Source organism: Nyctereutes procyonoides, unplaced genomic scaffold (assembly GCF_905146905.1).
Source record: "Nyctereutes procyonoides isolate TBG_1078 unplaced genomic scaffold, NYPRO_anot_genome, whole genome shotgun sequence".
Classification (NCBI taxonomy): Eukaryota; Metazoa; Chordata; class Mammalia; order Carnivora; family Canidae; genus Nyctereutes; species Nyctereutes procyonoides.
In genome coordinates, this window is record NW_026575125.1 from 91,856,874 (window position 1) to 91,880,298 (window position 23,425).

The window sequence follows — 23,425 nt, forward strand, 5'->3', positions numbered from 1 at the left end:
CTTACATTTTGGTTGTAATTCAATACTAATTCTTTTTGTTGTTATTGCTTGAATTTTTCCAGCTTTATCAATGGGGTTTTTTTTTTCAGTTGATTCCTGGCCTTTTCACATTATTGTGGTTCATTTGTTTGTTTAGCACTTTCTAACTATCTAGCACACAAGATGTTCCAAATTTGTCATATGTATTTCCTGCCCTAGTACTAGCATCAGCCATTTCTCTGAGGAGTCCAGGTTTCTTTTGTTGGAAATGCTATTAGGAATTAAAATCTGGGGCAGCCTGGGTGGCTCAGCGGTTTAGCACCGCCTTCGGCCTAGGTTGTGGTCCTGGAGACCCGAGATCGAGTCCCATGGCAGGCACCCTGCCTGCATGGAGCATGATTCTCCCTCTGCCTGTGTCTCTACCTCTCTCTCGCTCTGTGTCTCTCATAAATAAATAAATGAAATAAAAAAAAAAGAAATTAAAATCTGGATGCTAAGTGTGATTGTTACAACTATAAATTCTAAGTCCTCTCAGATAATAGAGCTAGGAAATATATGTATGTTTAGTTACCTGTGTACATACACAAATCTATATTTCTATATTAAACTACACGAGTTCATACCAATGTCTCCTACTCTACTCCATTACCATATAAATGATTCCAGCCTCCTCTCATTATTTATCTGTAACCTCACACTCCAATAATGAAAAGCCTGACACCCACCATTCACCATTCATTAATTTTATTGTTCAAGTCCTAGATGGGTTGTAGATTGGTTTCAGATTCCATTAATTTTGAAACCTATGTGGGACACTTCCTTATTCTCCATCTCTTTAAGTGAGGTTTTATACATTTATATTCTTTTGTCACATTCTGCATTTTGACTGAGGTCTCCCAATCTACTGCATGATTTTTTTAATTGTTTCATTCATTAGGATGTAAAGTTCTATAATTTTGGTGATAATTGGTATCATATACTTACTATTACAGTGTCATACAGAACTTAAAATTTAACTGCATGCTATGAGTTTATTAAATTAGTATTTATTATGTGCAGCACATTATGCCAAATGATGAACCATTGTTCAACAATAGTTTGCAATAGAAATGTATGTAGAGAAGTTTATTTTTCATAGGTCTTTCGGTTTCTGCTGGTCTGAGACAATATTTCTCCTTAACGTTTGAAGGATAATTTCACTGGTTACAGGACTCTTGGCTGATTCCTTTCGTTTTTTTTCCCCCTCTCACACCACTTCCTTCTTACTTACATGGTTTCTAAAGAGCAGTTTCTTATAATTTTTTCTGTTCCTCTTTAGGTAATGTTCCTACCCCTGCTCCAATTTCTTTGTTTTTGTCTTTGTCTTTGGTTTTGTATGATTTGAATATATCTAGGTGTTCAATTTTGGGGTGTTTATCCTGCTTGGTCTTTTCTGATCTTCTAGATCTGTGGTTTGATTTTTCTCATCAATTTCAGAAAAATTATTGGTTATTAGTTCTTTGAGTATTTCTTCTGAATTGTTTCTTTCTTTTCCTTGTGTTTTTCAAGTACATGTATCTTACACACTTTGAAATTCATCCCACTGATCTTGGATATTCTGGGGATTTGTTTGTCAACTCTTTTTTCAGTTTGGGAAGTTTCTTTTGACCTATATGTAAGTTCACTGATTTCATGCTCAACCATTTCCAGTCTACCGATTAGCTCATAATAGGCATTCTTAATTGCTTATGTGGTATTTGATTTCTAGCATTTTCTTTTCTTTTTCTCCTAGAGTTTCCATCTTTTGCCTATATTACCCATATGCTCTTGCATGCTATCTACTTTTTCCATTGGCGCTTTTAATATATTTATCATTAAGTTTCCTATCTGATAATTTAATCATATGTGTCATATCTCAGTGTAGTTTGAAGCTTGCTTTGTCTTTTCAGTCTGTTTTTTCCTTGCTTTTTACAATTCCTTTTAATTTTTTTGCTTAAAACTGGATATTTTGTATCAAATAATAGGAATGGAGGTACGTAGTCCTTTAAAATGAAGATTCATGTTGATCTGGCTCATTATTAGACTTTTTTATTAGATTATTTAATGTTTCATGTTTACTGTTTTCTGTAGGTGTATGTGCTCAAGGCTTCAAATTTCTCTAGTGCTCTTGTTTTGGTCTCCCTTATTTACTTTGGAATTCCCCAAGTACTAATACTAATAGAATCTGTGTCTTTCTTTTTTTTTTTGGTTCTTTTTTTTAATAAATTAATTTTTATTGGTGTTCAATTTACCAACATACAGAATAACACCCAGTGCTCATCCCGTCAAGTGTCCCCCTCAGTGCCCGTCACCCATTCACCCCCACCCCCTGCCCTCCTCCACTTCCGCCACCCCTAGTTCGTTTCCCAGAGTTAGGAGTCTTTATGTTCTGTGTCCCTTTCTGATATTTCCCACGCATTTCTTCTCCCTTCCCTTATATTCCCTTTCACTATTACTTATATTCCCCAAATGAATGAGAACATACACTGTTTGTCCTTCTCCGATTGACTTACTTCACTCAGCATAATACCCTCCAGTTCCATCCACGTTGAAGCAAATGGTGGGTATTTGTCATTTCTAATGGCTGAGTAATATTCCATTGTATACAGAAACCACATCTTCTTTATCCATTCATCTTTCGATGGACACCGAGGCTCCTTCCACAGTTTGGCTATTGTGGACATGGCTGCTAGAAACATCGGGGGGCAGGTGTCCCGGCATTTCACTGCATCTGTATCTTCCTACCTTGATAGAAGCGGGAACTCTTCTCACTGTAGCATTCCAGCTGTTCTCTCTTTAAATCTCAGGCCGAATTCGTAGATTTTCAGGATGATTTGAAGGTCATCTAGGTAATTTGGTGGGGACAGGTGACTTGGGGACCCTACTCTTCTGCCATCTTGCCCCTCCCTCCCATGATTATCGAATCTGTGTCTTTCAACTCTTTCATCTGCAGTCCACTATTACTGCAGAGCCCTGTTGATGTGGTGATAAGTTCTGTACACCTCTGTCCCATGTCTCTAGACTAGGACTTTCACAGGTGTTTCTCTGCTGGTGTTGCTCTCTCCCTTTATGTAACAGTAAAGCTACAGAAGCCTGAGGTAGGAGGAATCTCCTTTCTTCACCTGGCATAAGGTTATGTTAAAAATCTTTTTTTGTGAAAATACTATTTCTTGCTAATAAGGCTCTGGATATATTTCACAACAATTCATCTTCCTCAATTCCTGCCAGAATCATTAATGGATCTTTGAGGAATTTCACCAGGACAACATGGTAGGATTACTAGAAGTAAAAACAAGGAAAATGTGGGGTTCCTTCTCAGACTGTGGCTTCCAGCAGTTTCTCACTCTGACAGTAGTCAATACTCAGCCTCCAATAATTCATGAAAATTACCATGTAAGTGTTCCTACCAGTTACGGCTCCAGCAGCTTCTGCATCAAGTAAGCATATCTTGTTTGTGACTTCCTGAGTTTGCCTGACTTTCAGATTTCAGGATAGAGGTTTTTCCTGTCACCTCAGTTCAATGATAGGTCCAAGAAAAGTAGGTTTTAAGATATTTAGCTTATTCATGTAAGGATGGGATAGCAACTTCCACACTCTTTACATATTGGAGCTGAAATCAAGTTTTACCCTTAATTTTATTATAAATTAAATTGGAAGTTCATATTATTTAATAGTTTTTATTGCTATGAGTTTTATTATAATCATTTTATTGTATTATATATGACATAAACTTTACCACGTTATTTTTTTAAAGATTGTATTCATTTATTCATGAGAGACACACAGAGAGAGGCAGAGACATAGGTAGAGAGAGAAGCAGGCTCCACGCAGGAGCCAAATGTCGGACTCGATCCTGGAGCTGCCGGATCACGCCCTGAGCCAAAGGCAGTTGCTCAATTGCTGAGCGACCCAGATGTCCCATAAACTTTACCACTTTAAATGTCCAATTCTGTGGCATTGATTTCATTTACAATGTTGCTGTAATTTGTCCCTTATCTGAATTTCTAAAACTTTTCCATCAACTCTAAGAGAAACTTTTTGTATCCACCAAGCAGTAACTTCACATTTCCCCTCCCCTAGCTCCTAATAATCTCTATTATAATTTCTGTCTCTTGAATTTACGTGTTATAGATATCAAATAGATGGAATCATAAAATATTTTTCCTTTTATATATGGTTCATTTCATATAGCTTAATATTTTCAAATCCATCCTTGCTATAGTATATACCAAAGTTCATTCCTTTCTATGACTGGATGTTCGTGTGTGTGTGTGTGTGTGTGTGTGTGTGTGTGTTTATCCAGGTATCTGTTGATGAACACTTAGAATGTTTCCACCTTTTGGCTATTGTAAATAATACTGCAGTTAGCATTGGTGTACAGGTATTTGAGTCCTTATTTTTAATTATTTTGGGTACATATATCTACAAGTAGAATTGCTAGGTCATGTGGTAAATATATATTTATATTTCTGATGAACTGCCTAATTTTTTTCCAAAGTGGTTGAAACATTTTGCATTCCAACCTTCAGTACATAAGGATTCCAATTGCTATGCATCCTTATCAGCACCAATTTCATAGTGTTTATGTTTTTAACATAGCCATCCTAGTGTGTGTTAAGTGTTGTGTCCTCTTGTGATTTTGATTTGTATTTACCTAATCACTAATGATGTTAAGAATCTTTTCATATGCTTATTGGCAATTTTTATTATTAATTAATTTTTTAAAAGATCTTATTCATTTGGGGGGGGGAGAAAGAGAGTGGGGGCGGTGGGAGGAGACAGAAGGAAAGGAAGAGGCAGACTCCTGTGGGGCTCGATCCTTGGACCCTGGGATCATGACCTGAGTGAAAGGCAGACACTTACTTATCCAACTGAACCACCCAGGCAACCCTATTTTTGACTTTTTAAATGATTTATTTATTTATTTTAGAGAGAGAGAGAGCATAGCAAGTGGAGGGAGGGGCAGAGGGAGAGAGGGAATCCTGAAGCAGACTCTGGACTGAGCAAGGAACCCCACATGGTGCTGGATCTCAGGACCCTGGGATCATGACCTGAGCTGAAACCAAGAGTCAGCTGCTTAATTGACTGTGCAACTCAGGCGCCTCTACTGGCCATTTTTATATCTCCTTTGGAGAAATATCTCCTTAAATCCTTTGCCAATTTTTAAATTTTGTTGTTTGTCTTTCTGTTGAGTTATATAGTACTTTATATATTCTTGATATTAAACCTTTATAAGAGCTATGCTTTTAAAATATTTTCTCCCATTCTGTAGATTGTCTTTTCAACATGGCTTATTTTGTTTCTGTTTTTGGACAATTGAATATTGTTTCTTTTGTGGATCCCTAAGTTTATCTTAGAGTTTGCTGAGCTTCTTAGAAATATATATTTATGTATTTCATCAAACTTGGGAAGTTTTTGTCTCTTATACATTCAAATATTCTTTCTGTTTCTTTCTCTCTTGTTCTGGGATACTTATAATGTATATGATGTTCCATTTGGTGATGTTCCACAGTTCCCTTAGGCCCTTTTCACTTATCTTCATTTTTTTTTCTCTTTCTGCTCCTCAGACACTGTCCAGTCTTTGAGGTTGCTGTTTCTTTTTTCTGCTTAATGAAATATATAAACACGTCTCTGATTTTTTTTTTTTCATTTTATTCGTTTTACTTCTCAGCTCCAGAATTTCTATTTGGTTACTTTTATAATGTGAATCTCCACTGATTTTTTCATTTTGTTTTTGCATCATTTTCTTGCTTTCATTTACTTTTTTTGTCCTTATTTTGATTTGGCTGTATGAGCATACTTAAAACATCTGTTATAACAATCTCTGCCTTGTAATTCCAGCATGTGGGCCCTCCTCAGGGATGGTTTCTGCCAGTTTTATTCCTTTCAATGATCTATGCATTCTAAATTCTTTGTTTGCCTTCTTATTTTTTGTTAAAAACTGGACATGTGGTTATTAAATTATGGTAAATCTGAAAACCAAATTCTCCATTCAGGTTTGTTGTGTTCTTTAATGTTGAAGATTGTAGTAGTCTATTTGACTAATGATTTTTCAAAACTATTTTAGAGAAGCCTATATTCCTTGTGTATGAATACCAAATTGTGTTCATTTTTATTATGTTCAGTTAGTATTTACAGCAATCTCCTTGAATGTCAGGAGCTAAAGAAAACACCTCCCTCATTCTTTGCAGATTATCAATCTACTAGAGTTTTCCAACAATTATCCATGGTTGTACTGAGCCTAGGGATCAGGTCAAGGCATAAGTCTGTCATCTTTTCAGGTCTAATGCATATATGTATCTTACTCTGTTCTTCCTTGTAGCTTTCTAAATTTCCTATAAGTGTGGGTGCTTTTGAATGACTGATTACTTTTTTTAAAAGAAACTCCACCTATCTTTCCTTCCAGACATTAGGTGGTCTGTTATAAATCTCAACTTCAATCTTTAGACCCAGGTTTCTGAGGGTTGTTTGTTCACTTTGCAAAGTTTTAAGAAATGAGTGTCACTTTTCTGGCCTGAGTTTGTTCTCAATTTGTTGAAACAGGGACAAGTGCTTTATGACAATATTTCAGGTAATCCCCAGACTGGTTAAAGCCAACAAACACAATAATTTGCAAGGCCTTCTCTGTTTCCTTTGTAACTTGAGAGAGGATCCCACACTGGGAATATAGTCTGTCATCTTCAAGACTGCTGTCAGGCTGATGAGGGGATACGGGAAGGACAAGTAAAATGCCACAAAGATTTGCTACCATTTATAAGTAGTTTTTTTTCTTGATTCAATGTTTGTTTCATTGCTATAAACCTTTGATTCTTTTCCAGAGCTTTTTTTTTAAGATTTTATTTATTTATTCATAAAGACACAGGGAGAGAATGAGAGGCAGAGACACAGGCAGAGGGAGAAGCAGGCTCCATGCAGAGAGCCTGACGTGGGACTCGATCCAGGGTCTCCAGGATCACGCCCTGGGCTGCAGGCGGCGCTAAACCGCTGCGCCACCGGGGCTGCTCTCTTTTCCAGAGTTATGATAAAATTGATTTGGACAGTACTTGTTTTTTTTGGTGTTACTTGGAGGGATGAGAGCTTGGAATCTACCCTGCCATTTTGCTGACATTACTACTACATATTTTAATCCTTCATAATGGGAACATGTTCACAAATTTCATGAAACTTTACCATTCAATTATCATGAGTTGATTTGAACTAGCTCTAGCTCTAGCTCTAGCACATCTCTGAGTTTAAACTCATTAAAGGTATATTATCTATACTTTGAATTACATTATGCTGTCTAAGCACCGTTAAGGCCCTCACCCTCAAGAGAACTTCTGTTCTAATGAGAGTTACTAACATAGGGCACTAATATATATATATATATATATATATATATATATATATATATATAATCAGAGAAAATTCTGGGATACTAGGTTTTGTTTTGAAATTGTCACAAATCATCCTCCATATTATCTTGATCATTGCATTCTGACTCTGGTCTCATCTTTGTGGTGTGTGTATGTGTGTAATGGTTCTGTCATCTCTTCCTAATCATGGCTTTTTCTCTCATTTATAAGAATTTAAATGATTCCATGGCTTTTGCAAAGCTTAGTTAGATATTACTAATTCCCTAATCAAATCACAATCCTTATGAGCACAGGACTGGCCTTTCTCCCATTTTTTGTACTTTTACTAGAATCCAACAGCATTGTTTTCATATTATCCTCTAAAATCAACCATTCTGAAATGGCTGAAAATATACTTTTTTGTAATTTTTGACAACAAGAAAGTTTAATAAAGTTTGCTCTATATTTAAAAATTGGTGGCTGATCATGCCAAAATACTAATTACTCATAGTGGGGTATTTTTTATAGGTTTATTACATGTATTGTTGGTTGAAAAATAAAGTCCTTTGATGATTTAAAGTAAGTACTTTCCATCTGTTATATTACTCCCTCTACAAGTTACAGGAAAAAAGCAAATCTGTCCTTTCTATACTTCTCACATTCTAGTACTGTATGTTAAATAAGAGGAAGAAATGATTCCTGAGCTGGGTTTGAATCAGATGCAATCAATCATCCATTGAATATGTAAAGCTTGATTATGTACTACTTTTGGCTTCCCAGTTAATTAGATATTACAATAGAAAAAATAATAGGATTTCATAGGAGCAAAGCTACTTATCATAGAACCAAGTTTACATTCTCATATGATTTCAAAACTTATACTAAATAAGTAGATTTATATAATATGTATATGCCTATAAATAACTTTAATTATTCCCTTCCATTTTCCAATCACTGCTGTCACTATTCTTTTAACTCCGAGACTTGCCAAATTTACCCATTGGCACAAGCTTTATTTTTAGGTATGTTGTTCTTTTTCAACTAAAAATCATTGATGCATAGAAATTTTCCATTTATTCACTGATTTGAAAATAATAATACATGGTACTTTAGCAGCATGTCAAAGGAGCATACAATGCCTTAATTTTCCAAGCTGTAATTGCAGGCCGTGCTTAGTGTAAAGCAATTTGCTTTTAAACATGAGAGAGCATATGGCCCAAGGAGAGAAAGTCAGTGCTAGAAGGTATTATTTCTATTACTTATTCTGGAATCCTTCCAAAATCTTCTCCATATTGCTTGAAATAAACAAGACTGATCACAAAGCTACCATAGACCAATATGTCTAAGTCTATAAGATCATCTCAAAATGCATTGAAAAATTTTTAAAATATAAATAGTTTGTTATCAGGTGGTTGTAAAAACAAACACAGAGAAAATATTTTGGGTCAGTGGAGCTTGAACATTGGCTCAGATGCCTGAGTCACACATAACTGCTTCTATTCAGAAGTCTCCTAAACAAAATTTGTTCAAGAGTGAAGTTGTCAATGTAATGCTTCTTTTCACTTGTGGAGTTGTAGAGGATAAACAAAATTAACCATAGACTAAACAAAACCATCAATTTCTTGGTACTAAGTGGATATAGTACATTTTGGGGTAATTCCAAATAGCTGATTATATTATAGTTTTGAGAGTGTAGACCAAAGAGGAAATGTATAAACAGTGAATTTGACCATGTATGAATGAAAATTTATTAAAGCATGTGCTATTTTAATGACCAAGGAATCATTGGCATTGCTTTTCTTTTTATTCTGCTAAGTTTTGGAGTTATCATGTAGAAATCTCCAAAGAAACGAGGGGCAGATTGGGGATAGAAAATAATTTTCCATGAAGATACATTCTAGAACAGTTTTTTAGTGTCATTATATAATTCTCTAACCAAGCTGGAACAGCATATCTTCTTTTCAGCCAGGCTCAAAGTAAAACATACATAACCATTTGACTCAAGTAATTAAGTAGTAATATCATTGTATTGTATGAAAATGAACAGAATGCCTGGCTGATCATTTTTTTTTCACCACTTGTTCAGGTATATTAGGATATTTCTTTTTTTGTTTGTTTGTTTTTTTTTTCATTTTTAGATTTTATTTTTTTTATTTTTTTTTAATTTTATAAATTAATTTTTATTGGTGTTCAATTTACCAACATACAGAATAACACCCAGTGCTCATCCAGTCAAGTGTACCCCTCAGTGCCCGTCACCCATTCGCCCCCACCCCCCGCCCTCCTCCCCCTCCACCACCCCTAGTTCATTTCCCAGAGTTAGAAGTCTTTATGTTCTGTCTCCCTTTCTGATATTTCTCACACATTTCTTCTCCCTTCCCTTATATTCCCTTTCACTATTATTCATATTCCCCAAATGAATGAGAACATACACTGTTTGTCCTTCTCGGGTTACTGTGGCCAAGTTCAAAAAGGGTGTTGCCTGAGTTCTCCTCTGGGATTTTGATGGAATCTTGTCTCACATTTAGATCTTTCATCTATTTTGAGTTTATCTTTGTGTATGGTGCAAGAGAGTGGTCCAGTTTCATTCTTCTGCATGTGGATGTCCAATTTTCCCAGCACCATTTATTGAAGAGACTGTCTTTCTTCCAGTGGATCCATTTACCATTCAAATGGTTCTCAAAATATACCCTAAAAACTATAGAACACTTCTGAAAGAAATTGAGGAAGACACAAAGAGATGGAAAAATATTCCATGCTCATGGATTGGCAGAATTAATATTGTGAAAATGTCAATGTTACCCAGGGCAATTTACACGTATAATGCAATCCCTATCAAAATACCATGGACTTTCTTCAGAGACTTAGAACAAATTATTTTAAGATTTGTGTGGAATCAGAAAAGACCCCAAACAGCCAGGGGAATTTTAAAAAAGAAAACCATATCTGGGGGCATCACAATGCCAGATTTCAGGTTGTACTACAAAGCTGTGTTCATCAAGACAGTGTGGTACTGGCACAAAAACAGACATATAGATCAATGGAACAGAACAGAGAACCCAGAAGTGGACCCTGAACTTTATGGTCAACTAATATACGATATTAGGATATTTCTTAAAACAAACTACATGACATGGTCCATAGTTATCCAATGTATTGTCTGCTTGCTAGTGTTAAAATGCTTTGCAATTGAAATTTTGATGGAATTTGTAATTTATGATAGATAGGAAGCCCAAAACATTTGCGCTGAAAATGGAAGATTTCATAACACAAAGGCCTAGGAACAAAAGGGTAAGCAATATAACTGGTAAAAAGAGTTTGATATGCTGTTTAGAGAGTGCTACCATAATGAGTTTGCCCACAGCTGTTATCAATTCCCACTATACTCTAAAGGCAATGAATTATGTGGAATATGATGACAAATCTCAAGCACTCTCTATGTAACTAAAAGCACCCCTGCCTGAGAATATTCCACTTGTGATTTGATCCTAAATAACTAGTTTTCAAGCCACAAATGAGCCCATCTATCAAATGTTGTCTTGTTCTTCAGCTTTCATATTGCATTACAGATAGAGGCAAGAATCTATTTGAACTCTTTTGTTTGAATTGTGGCCTGTGTAAGCAGCTTCTTACTCTGAAAAGGGGTATTTTCTTCATTGTTAATAAAAAAATGCCACAGTTCATACAACTGATGACTATTTAGAAAGCAGTTGACCTTTGCTATTTTCACCATTATGTATCTCCAAAGGTCTCCTTTACAGTGTCAAAGAAATTAGCATTAAAATGACTAACATGCTTTTTATTTCAGCTAGTCTGACATAACCTTTAAATAAAATAGTGTTTGTTTTAGAAATAAATTAATATTTATTTCATTCATTCGCAATATGAGCTGAATGTTTTATATTTGTCATGTACTATGCTAAAACCTTTCACATGCATCATTTCCTAATTCACACAAAATACTGTTTTAAAGAGGAAACTAAGATATAGAGAGATTTTGTAACCTAATTAAGGTCACATATCTAGTAAAAGGCAAAGCCATTATGTGAACCTATTATCTGGATGTTTAAGTCTGAATTTTTGCCACTTTTTTCTATTATTCTCCTCATTATAAAAATCAATCCCACCCACATTCCAGTATTTTAAATATACTATTAGTTATGAAGTAAAAGTAACAAAGAAACCTCTAAACCAGAGTTTCTCAACCTGATCATTTTTTATATTTGGGGCTAGATAATTAGTGGCAAAGGCATCATTAGGGGAGGTTGATACTGTGCACTGTAAGATATTTAGCAGTTTCCCTGGGTCTAACCATTAGATGCCAATGGCAAACCTTACCTACTCCTAGTTGTGACAAACAAAAATGCCCCCAGATAGTCCTGTGTGGGAGGAGAGTAAAATAACCTCTCCTGAGAACTGTTGCTCTGGAGAAAACAATGCCCTGTTTTCTCTTTAGGTTGTTAAATTTATGATCTTAGTTTTATGATTTTATTTTTAAAATTAATTTATTGATTTGAGAGAGAGAGAGAGAGAGAGAGAAAGCATGGGGGTGAGGGGCGAAGGGGAAGGGAAAAAGAGAATCTGAAGCAGACTCCCTGCTGAGTGTAGAGCCCATCATGAGACTCCATTCCATGATCCTGAGATCATGACTTGAGCTGAAATCAGGAAGTCCATTAAAAAATAGATAAATATGTTTTCTTTGATGTTATTTCCATGGAAACTAGGAGCTCATCTTCTATTGCTGTAGTCTCTTCTGGCTGAAGTTACAGAAGTCTTGTGTGATTATAAGCAATTTTAAAGCAGTTTTAAAACTTAAGATCAATCTGGGACACCTGGGTAGCTCAGTCAAGTGTTCTACTCTTTCTTTAAAAGATTTTATTTATGTATTTATGTATGTATGTATGTATTTAATTATTTATTTATTAGAGAGAAAGAGAGAATGCAAGCAGGGTGGAGAGGCAGAGACAGAACCTCAATCAGACTTAAGCCTCACGACCTTGAGATCATGACCTGAGCCAAAACCAAGAGTTGTAGGCTTAACCAACTGAGCCACTCAAGAGGCCCAAAGCATCCAACTCTTGATATCAGCTCAGGTTTTGATCTCAGGGTGGTGAGTTCAATTCCCACGTTGTTCTCCACATGGGGTGTGGAGCCTACTTAAGAAAAAAAAAACAAACAGTACAAAACTTAAGATCAATTCAATTATGATACCTTGTTAGTGTGATAAAATAGCACGATGAAATCTAAGGTCCTTTTGGAAAAAAGTAATACAGATTTATTCTTACATGTTTTTAAGTGTACTTTTGGGGAACAGTTATGACATTGCTAAAGTTTTCTTCAAGGGTGGGATCTGAAAGGAAGTCTGCAAAAATCTCAGGCTTTAGAGCATTCTTGAAGTCCATGATGTAATCTAAATGGTACTATTGAAACTTATTCCATCTAGTTTGTTATTCTACAAGCATGATATCTTAATTTCACCTTAGAGCCTCTCAAATCTTTATCTATAATTTATAATATTTTGGGGTTCCATGAGTTATTAATTCATAGAGAGATATAAGTAAAAATTATATAAAAAGCTACCTGGGCATTGTAATTAGAATAGTTCCTTCTCCCTTAAAATGTACATATTTTAGGAAGGCATTGTCATCTATTAAGTTTATGTCAAATCCATGGAGTACCTTATCTAGTTCATCACTCACCATCCTTTTTATCTTCACTTAGAAAGTTATTTCTTAAGTCTCAGCACCCATCAGATTGCGCTCTGTCCCAGGGAGCACAGTCTGCTCACAAGTCTCCCAAATGCCCAAATCGAAAGCCCCAAAATGTTTTGAAATGAAACAAGTTGCTGTACTCATAACTAAGTGACAATTTATCTCTGGTAAATTATAATACATAGTTGTTCAAAGACTACAGTGCTCCATTTTTAGTGACATAAGCAAAGTTCTAGTTTTATGGTACCCAAGGCTACTTCATTTGCTTGGCTAACTTATTTACTGAGAAAAAAATTACAAAGATTGTTTTTTCTAAAATAAGATGCCATCAATAAAACATTTTTGAGTCATTAGCTTTGTCTGAAAAGTTTTAATCCATACTCAGGCCTGTAAAAGTTCTGCCTGGATTGCTACTTCTGCACAGAAGAAGACTTCTTTATATTTTATAGTAGGAGAAATTTGGAACAAAGGAAACTTTCTGGAAATATAAATTCAGCCTATTTTTTAAACTGTCAATGTCCAAGAGATGGCTGGGCATTACTGATGAGTTGCTCTCACCTGACTGATTCCCCACTCCTTTTGCACTGAAATGTCAATGTAAATGCTACAAAAGAATGCAGCTTCTCTCTTCCTTACCAGCCCTTCTCTGGAAGGCTCCATTTTATTTCCCTAGCAGTGCTAATTGCTCCCTATTACTTTGCCATTATGCTCCCCTTCCAAAATAAATAATATTTATGAAACATTGGAACAATAAATAAACTGTGTGTTTATTGTGTTTATTCAACACAGGCTTCCTTTCCAAATTGCATGGCTCAGCTCTGACTGCTGTTCAAGCAGAGACATCATGCTTTCCAAACTGCCCTGCCAATTTGTTTGTCTTTGCATACGCATTTTTTTTTCTTCGAGACGTGGAGAATAGCAATTAGGCAATTCCAGGTGGTGTGGGTACCAGAAGATAATCACATTTTGGAGCCATTAGATGCTTCACACACACACACATACACACACACACACAGAGGCTTTGTAATCCTCAGGGGTATGATTATCTCATCTATACTCTTCTTCATGCTGTATCAATATCCCCTTCTCTTTTCACAGTACTAGGTTACAAATTCTTCACTTCCTTCCCTCAATTCTGTCCATTCAACCATATAATTATACTAAGAACAGCGTCAGAAAACAACCACCACAAAAACCAATACAACACTGTACTGAGCCAACCTTCTGGGTTTTTTTTTCAACATTTAATTGCAGTATGTGTGATATTTTCCAATAATTCATTTTTTTGGGGAAATAATGGCAAATTTGTAGACATCCAGAATCTAGAGGGATCAAATTTTGGCATATTTTGTTCATATCTCATTTTTTCCTGTATTCCTAATTCATCCTGTTTTATCCTTCCCCTAACTAACATTTAGCACAGAGGATGTGCTAAATACTGAAGGGGAGCAAAATATGCTCCCCTAGAATGTGCTACTTAGGCATGTGGATTATGTTGAGCTGAATGCAATCAAGACCTAGAGGACTCAAGAAAATCTTTTACCTCTCCCTTAACTACCTAAAATAATTTAGATATGAGGCTTGTTCCAGAAAAGAGAGCTATTACCAGAGAAAACTTTTTATCTGAAAGGCCTATTTATATGGCAGGGCAAACATCTAATTACCAAACATCTGCTCGTATTGTCCAGTGAATTACATTCCTCCCCTTTGAAGCCCCAGGCCCCTCTCCTATTCCATAGGGATGGTATAGAAGCATCAGTTGCCTGACTGTCTTTGAGTCTCATATCTTTGGTGCTCTTGTATGTACAAAATTAAATTTGTTTTTCTTGTAATCTGTCTAATGCCAGTTTATTTATTAGACCAGCCAAACCACCTAGAAAGGAAGAAGGGAAGATTTTTCTGCTCCTACAGTACACAGTAGTTGATTCATCTTGCAAGTGTTTCCAATCACTTAATACAATAACAGCAATGCTTAAAATAGTAACTTGAAGCCTACATATTATCTTCAGAAATATTTTCAAAGGAGTCTCCATTTTTTAATGACTGTGTTTCTTAAACCGTATTCCATAATGCCATAGTGTGCCATAGAATGTTAATAGGTAGGCTGTAAAAAACAAATTTCCATGGCTACTCAAGTTTTAAAATGTCTGGATTAAATAAATTTCATTAATTTGTTTAAAGTTTTGATAAATACTGTAGTCCTGCACAGTGATACTTCCAGGAGAGAGTTTTGTTTTCCATGAAGGGTTTTCTGAAATTTATTTGACTACAGAATCCTATTTTATTTACATGATGCATTTTAAGAATAGACTTCCCCCCCCAAATGTTGTAAAACCCAATGAAATTTAACAGCAGAACTAAAAATGCCTCATTTAGAGGTTTATAGCCTGGGGTCCATACATAGATTTTAGGGGATCAATGTTAGTATCCATATTTTTCTAGTCTGAAACTTAAACTATTGATTAATTGTACTTGTACTCTATCAGATATATAATATATATTAGTAAGAAAGTAATTTAAGCTGAATAAGGAAAACCTGGGAAGGCATAATTGGAGAAAGGGTCATTTATGTTTGGTTTTGAGGATTTCAAAAGTCAGAGATAATAAAGGACATTCCAGTAAAAGTAGACAACTTAAACAAATGTATAGGAACAGTAAAATGCTAGGCATATTTGACTCCCATTTGATTTAAGGCTAGGATGCATTAGTTTGAAGCTCAGGATGCATGAGTGGTATAATAGGAGATAATGCTGAAAAATAAATTGGAATCTGATTAAGATTTTGAATCACATAATCAAGATTTTGGATTTTGATCATTCCATTTACCCATTCATAACCATTCAGTGGTTTTCCATTTTTCATATAATTTCCCATTATGGGAAGTAATCTCATAGTGATTATGATAGACTGGAGGAAGGAGACAGTAATCACAAAACAATTTATTCCATAAAATCAGAGGTTTAACATGACAAGGGCCCTAAATTTGGTAGTGGCGATAAGACATGAAAAAAATTGTTTAGCTTTAGCTTTTGTAATGTCCAGTATAATTGCCTAGTGAGGATCCATATACCATTTACTTACTCCATCTTAACACAGGACACACCATCTAGACCTGTGTAATGTAATATGGTAACCAATAGCCACATGTGACAATTTACGTTTGCTTTTAAATTAATTAAAATTACAAAAAAATTAGAAATTCAGGTCCTCCTTGGTACTAACCATATTTCAAGTACTTAAATAGTCACATGTGGCTAGTGGTTACCATCTTGGACAGTGCAGATAGAGACTATTTCAATATTTGGAGACAGTTCTATTGGAAAACTCTCATCTAGGCTATAAAACTTATGCAAACATGCAGCAGCCTGAAATGAATGATTATGTATAGCATAATTTCTGCCAGTGCTGGCCTTCATTGAATTCTGAAGCAGGAAAACCTGGTATTTAGTGTCTCCAACCTGCAATTTTCTGCCAAGTTAGTGCTTTGCTGTCTCACTCATGCTTTCATTCTACATGTCCCTGTCTTCTGAATTCCCACAGCAGTCTGTGCTTATCTCTATTGGGGCACTTATGACACAGTTGAAACATTGATTTACTTGTCCTTCTACTCTACTATATTGTATCCCTAGCACAGTGGATGGATGACACAAAGGAGCTTACAGGGGAATTGCTCAGTGAATTTTTGTGAATGAGTGAATAAGGTAATAAAGCATCCTAGGAATTCATTAGCAGGGGCATGGCATGAGATATTTTTGATTAAGGTAGTCTGTTATTTCTGCTTCTCAAATAACAGCATATTTTGTCAGCAATTTCTTATACCTGTTTTGTTTGCTACAAGCATCTTCAGAATTGGGTTGGAATGGAGCGGCAGTGTGGAGCAGGTATAGTGTCCCTACATATGGAGGAGTTTGCAGACATAAGCATATTAGACATGAAGCTTTCCTGGAAGTCTAACAGACAAGTAGAGAAGTGGAGAAGTGCAACTGCTTTAGCATCTGGGAGGAAAAGCATAATCCATTCTTTTCCTGCTGGGTATGAAGATGTATCAGATTCAATTTACTAGTTGGGGCAGAACTAGGACTTGTAAGGCGATGCATTGTGGCTAAGCATCCACATTGCTCTGTGTTAATTAATTTCCCAAGATTATCATTTTTGATTCTCCTTGTAATGAAATAATAAATGTACAGAGACCGACTGAGTTGGGAAATAGAGAGATCACAAGCTTGCTCCCAGTGACATCTTTTGCCTTTCCATAAAAGTGGAGCTGGCTGACAAATAGGCTGGGACACCTGGGAGTGTAGATTAAACAGCACAGCAAGTATGTAGACAAGATAGTTGTTTTTGGTAATTAAAGCTGGCCTGCTTAGAACTGGGAAGTAACAAAGATGGCCTGTTTAGTCCTTTCATGGTTGCCTAAAATATGAAAAAAACTCAGTATTTGTCCCCCTATAACCTCATAGGCTAAGCAATAGCTTCCCCAACAAATGAGGCAGTGTTTCCAGGTAAGGCCTGAATGTGGCTTCAAAATCTGATAGAATAATTGTACTCCTCCTTAACAGTCTGTTTCCTGAAATGGTTCCTAATTTTAAATTTCCAGCTCTTGCATTTCTATTCCCCTTGTGAGAGCTTACTTCTCACCATTGTCAGCAGAAGCAGCTGATCAGCGTGGTGCAAGGAGCCTGATGGATGGCTTTAATTCACTAATCCCATACTGCCTTTACTGTTACTCAGGTCCTGGAGAGAGCTGGCCACCCAAGGCAGAAATCACTGCCTCTGTGTTTCCACACCTGCCTCAAAAGCCTGAGGGCATGGGAATTGATGCCAAGAAGGAGATACAGAAACATATTTCTCATGATTTCTGCAATGCTGGGTGCTAGTGGAGCAGGAGAGAAGGTCTTGACATCACAACACAACTGACCACAGTCTCCCTTTTGCTACCATTACAAGCTTAGGATAAAATGTCATGAGAATTGATATCAGACAGGAAATATCAACAACTCTTCTCCAAGCTTATGTTTAGGACAAAGTTTAATTTGTATACACAGAATGGGATAGCTCCTAGAGAGAAAGATCTCCGTCAGAATTTTTTTACTGCCCTGTGTCTAGGTTAAATTTTTTCTTCTCAGTCTTATTTTCCTTTATCAATTAATTTTACTTGTGTTACATTATTTATTGCCACACATACTCTTTTGCCACACACTTAAAAAGATGCCAGGAATGTGACCAACCAACTGTAGTTGGTATAATATTGAGTAGGACCCTTCTACTCCCTTACCTTGGATTTGTCAAGAGATTGGACTAGTTAAGAAGGGCAGCTTAGTCTTTAAATGAGTTTATCAAACTTCCTTGTCTAATTGCATTACATAATTTAGCTTTGTAAGATATTAGACATCTGTTATCTAAGAAGGATATAGAGATGAGAGCAATTCTTGACCAAAATAGAGCATTGCTTATCATAAATTTGGTCATCATAACCAGGCTATGGAGAACACTTCTTGGTTTACAAAGAATGTTCACATCTATGATTTTGTTGAATTCTCATAAGAGCACTAGAGAAAGATTGGTCTCAAGGATTAGTATTATCCTCATTTTACAGTGCAGCATGATTATAAAAATGTAGATTACAGGATTTACAATCAGTATTCCTAAGTGTTCCAGTATTCCTTACACTGTGCTTTTGTAAGGGACAAACCTATATTTGGCTATATTGGCACTAGGCAAAATCCAAATTCTGGATAAAGGCAAACTGAAGAATTCAGAGAGCTATCTGAAGCTCTTTCTAGCAAACAGTCTCTGGTACATATTGCTTGCTTCCTGCCTCCCAACCGCTATGATTCCTGGCTTGCAAATCTGCAGGTTCAGCATTGCCCCAATCTCTGGAACCCATCTGACAACAGGACAGAAGAGGTTTTCATAGCTACAGGCTCTTACTATTCTGGGAGTAACATGCTGCTCCTGTTGCTGTGCCAGTCTTAGTCTCGTTCCACAGTTATGATAACTGGGCCTTGTTCCCAACATTCGGTCATACCTATCATTCTCCAGTTTTGATTATCAGGTCCTTATCTTCTTAATTTTAAGTTCCTTTTGTTTAACCTATCAAGCACTTCCAAGACCTCTAGGACAGGGCCTAGGCTACTTTTGTCAATAAAGATTCTTGTCACATGACTGCCCCCACTCATTTATGTATTGTCTATGGCTGCATTTGTGTCACTAAAGCAGAGCTGAGTAGTTTCAGTGGAAACTGTATGGCCCTCAAAGTCTAAAGTGTTTACTGTCTGGCCCTTTAGAGGAAAATATTTGCTGACACTTGCCCTAGAACCGTATTTACGCTCTGTCCTTCTAGTTTATGTTCTCTGGTACTTAAGTCTTATCCTAAGCCTAGCACAGTGGCTGGAATGTTGCAGGCCAAAAAGAAATTTCCCATTTGTTTGTCTGTATGCTGAGTTGCTTGCCTTAATGAACAAATATCATCTTCCCTTGATTTCCCCTAAACTGTAGCTGGCCTTGTCCTAGGCAGAATTTTCTGTCACCTTATATTCCTGTCCCTCTTCCTGCTCACTGCTTGCCTGGGAGACCATCTGCATTTTTAACTCCTATTTAAATGAGTTCTGCTTGTGAAATTAGGCTTGCTCTCATACCCTGTGTCTGTGTCTATTCTATCTTCTCAGACCTGTTCTCCATTGTCCTGTATGTCTCAGTGGATAGATCTATTCCCAAGCCCTATTTCCTCTCCTCAGCTGATTCCAATTGAAGTCATCTATGTTCAAATTTCTCTGGGCCACTCTTCCTACTCCTTTCTGGGAGAGAAAAAGAAAGATTGAAGTTAGTTTGGATAAATTTGGACTTTTTGAACCAGTACACTAGTATCTCTCCAATATATATAGCTCCAATCTGGCAAGTTCTTGGGGCTGTAGGAGATTTAGAGTCACATGTGCTCTAAAAGAATCCAGTTAAAATTGAGAGCTAAACACATAGGGGCCTGATCATCATAGATGCTAGGCATACATGTCTTCCCTTTTGACCCATTCTCAGAATCATTATCCATTTCCACCCTCTATCCTCCCCATCATTATTCCTGGGAGTGTAATTTGATACTCATTGCACAGGACTAGCAAGTAGCAACTCAAAGCCCCTTACTGAAAGCAAACAGAAACTCAAAAGCTTATAATTCGAAGTGTGCCTTGAGTCTTATGAGTAGTTTTCTATAACCTCAAATATCTTAATAATTCTGTGATGAACCGTATCTGTACCCTTGTAGAAATTCGGTGAGCAGATTTTATCAAGTTTCCATGGTGCACAATCTTATAGTTATCATAAGTAAATCATACTCCAGTGCTCTCAAATCAAAGGAATTAATTATAAACTAGTGTGCTTGCTTCATCGCCCTTGGAAATAACTATATAGGTGACCACCATCTCCCCAAATTTGATTCTGTACTAATTTTCTCTGCTGTTGGCAGCACATGAATAGGTGATATGTTGCCTCAGTGTGGAAAGTAGTCTCACTAAGGTAGGCATAGTCTCCCAGTCTTTCTTATGCATTTAAGTGCCTTTTGACCTGGTAAATAAATTCAAATTACTGGCCTTTGTTCTTCTTAGCACTGAGCTGAAAGTCAATCTAACAATATTCTGAATACCCTTATCATTTCCAACACATTTAGAATTCAGAAACACTCCTTCCCCTAAATGTAACTTTTTTGGTTTGTTTTGTAAGGGAAAAAATGCTATTCCATAAAGCAGAATAATATGTTAATCTAAGTTACAGTGCTATATCTTTTCTATTTCTCAATTTAATGGAAAATTTAGGCAAATAGAATGCAGGTGAAACCATCATTTGCAAAAAAATTGACCAAGATGATTGGCACCTTTAAGATGGCTGAAGGTTTCTCTGACCTTAAATATCATCCTGAGGTGGGCCTGGGCTTAGAGAAATCTGAGCAAAATCCCTGAAGATTTGTATTATGTGCAGATCTTTTTGAAGTACTAGCACACTTTTCTCTTTCGTAGAGCAGGTTTTGGAAATATTGAGCAAAGACAGGGAGAAAATGGCAGGAATCAGGGTTGGCTACTCATCAAACACTTCTGTATAATTGGCTCTGAGTTGTAATGAGAGCATAGAATTTGATTTGTGGTTGTGCCCACAGTGAGGTGGTTTCCCTTAGGCAGCAGTGGGGAGCAATAGACAATGTAACACATGAAAAAGATTATTTATAATCAGGCTTTGATTCTTGACAAACACTGTATTTGTTTGGAGATAGCTAGATGGAGAGAATTAGTAGCATACACTTGGGCCCTTCTCCTTTCTAAGATTCCAGAGTGTTATTAGATATGGGAACGTATTTGGAGATTAATTATTTATACCCCTTCATTTTATAGATGAGGGAACTGTGACCTGAGACAGAAAATTATTTGTCTGAGACATACAGTTATTTGGTAGTACAGCCAAGAATTGAACCTGATTTAGTAGTGTTTTTTTGTTTTTTTTTTTTTGTACCGCTCTACTCACCTTCTTTATTGGCCAATAGATTTTATTTTGAAATAGTGACATGGCAAGTGACAAATCTCTACAGACTATGTGTTCCATCTGAATATTGATCATAGGATATGGGTCAAATTGCCCCATTCTGAAGATAAGATTTTTGCCAGATTTTTTATATATACTGACTCAGCTGACCTTTCACTAATTTCTTTGTTCCAGTACAGAAAGTATTAAACATTGGAACTCTTTTAAGTATTCTGAAGCAAGATGCACTTTGTATATTCACCTTTGCTGGAATGCAAATCTGTGCAACATGGTTCACTCAGTTTAAGTTTCTGTTAACAGTGTTTCTCCTGATTATCTGCCCAGCCTATGTGAGGACAGTACTGAAATGCATAGTATTCTCTGTGTTGAAGAGGTTCCTGGTAATTCCATACAGATTTTCCTCTCCCAATAATCTTAGTATATTACCTGAGAAGAGAAGATCCAAGATTATGGTTTGTGATTTTCCAACACAACCATTTCTTACTGTTTTATTTGAGAAGGACAACTTCAGGAACATTTTGCTTTGTTTTCATTCATGTCTAAATTAGGTATGTGAATGGAGCTGCAGACTTATATAATTATAAAACATTTGCAGTAGGAATCATAAAGGTGGAAAGGAACATCTACACTGCTGGCTTTCAAAAACATCTCACTAGTAGCCTGTTTCTCTTATATAATAATAATAATATGGAATATAGATTAACGTACAGCTACCACACTTAAAGCAAGTGTTAGGAGTCTGGATTTCTGCCTGTTTGCCTTCCTAACATAAACTTAATTTGTAAGCTTTACAGAGCTTTCAAAATTCCATGAATAGTGATTTTACAAATCCTTATAGATTGGAATACTAAGAAACAAACTAGTCTATGACCTGTTTGATGTCACTAGGACCTGTGTTTGATGTCACAGGCAGGTCTGAGGACCCAGAGGGGGACCTCCAGGAACAAGAGAGTCCCTGGCTGTACACAGGCTAGAAATAAAACACAAGCCAACAGGAGGTGAAAGCAGAGCTTATTGAAGATATAGAGAGAGTACAGGTACAGATAGAGTGTCTAGGAGATTCAGAAATGAAAGGAGAGAGTCTGGTGTTTGTTTGGCATCTGAAGGTTTTTATTGAGGACCATGACCTGGTGTTCAGGTCCTCTCAGGCATCCAAGAACCAGTTAGAAGATAAGCACCCAGGTGTTATTCCTTGGAGCCAGGGCAACAGGGGTTGGAGGGGGGAGGGGTGGAGTGGGTGGGTTTGGCGTTGAGGTGTTTAGTGCCAGTGGTTTGGAATACATATATGAAAGCTTCATCCACTTATTCTCATCTGATCCTTCCTTAGATGTTATCTATTTTAAAGGAGTTCTTAATTTCTTGTCCCTTACAAGGACATATATCATTTGCATTCTGAGGCATTGCAAAGTGGGGGTACAGGTCCTAGCAGGAATAGAAGCAGAAAAAGAAACCAAAAAACAGGTTTTTATGGAGTCCTCCAGTTTCCCTGTTGAGAGCAAATTTGACATTGGGATTCAGGTATGAATTGAAAATAGTTCAGTGCTCTTTATTCTACTTCTGAACAAGCTGCTGGTGGATGGAAATTGAGATATCAAATTTTGAATAATTGAGCAAATTACAATGCATGATAGGTCTTAAAGTGCTCGTTGTTCAATTATTATGTAAAATTAAATAAATTCTGAGCCCATGAGAATTATGCCCTTGTACTGCTAGGACACCACATGTGAGGAAATTTTAGATGCTTGTAGTCAGTGGCTTGTTATCTCCTAAAGGGAAGGATGCGTGTAACAATACAGAAAGTGTATCATAATACTCTCAAAACTAAATTCAAATTTTGAAAGGTTATGGAAATAATTTTAA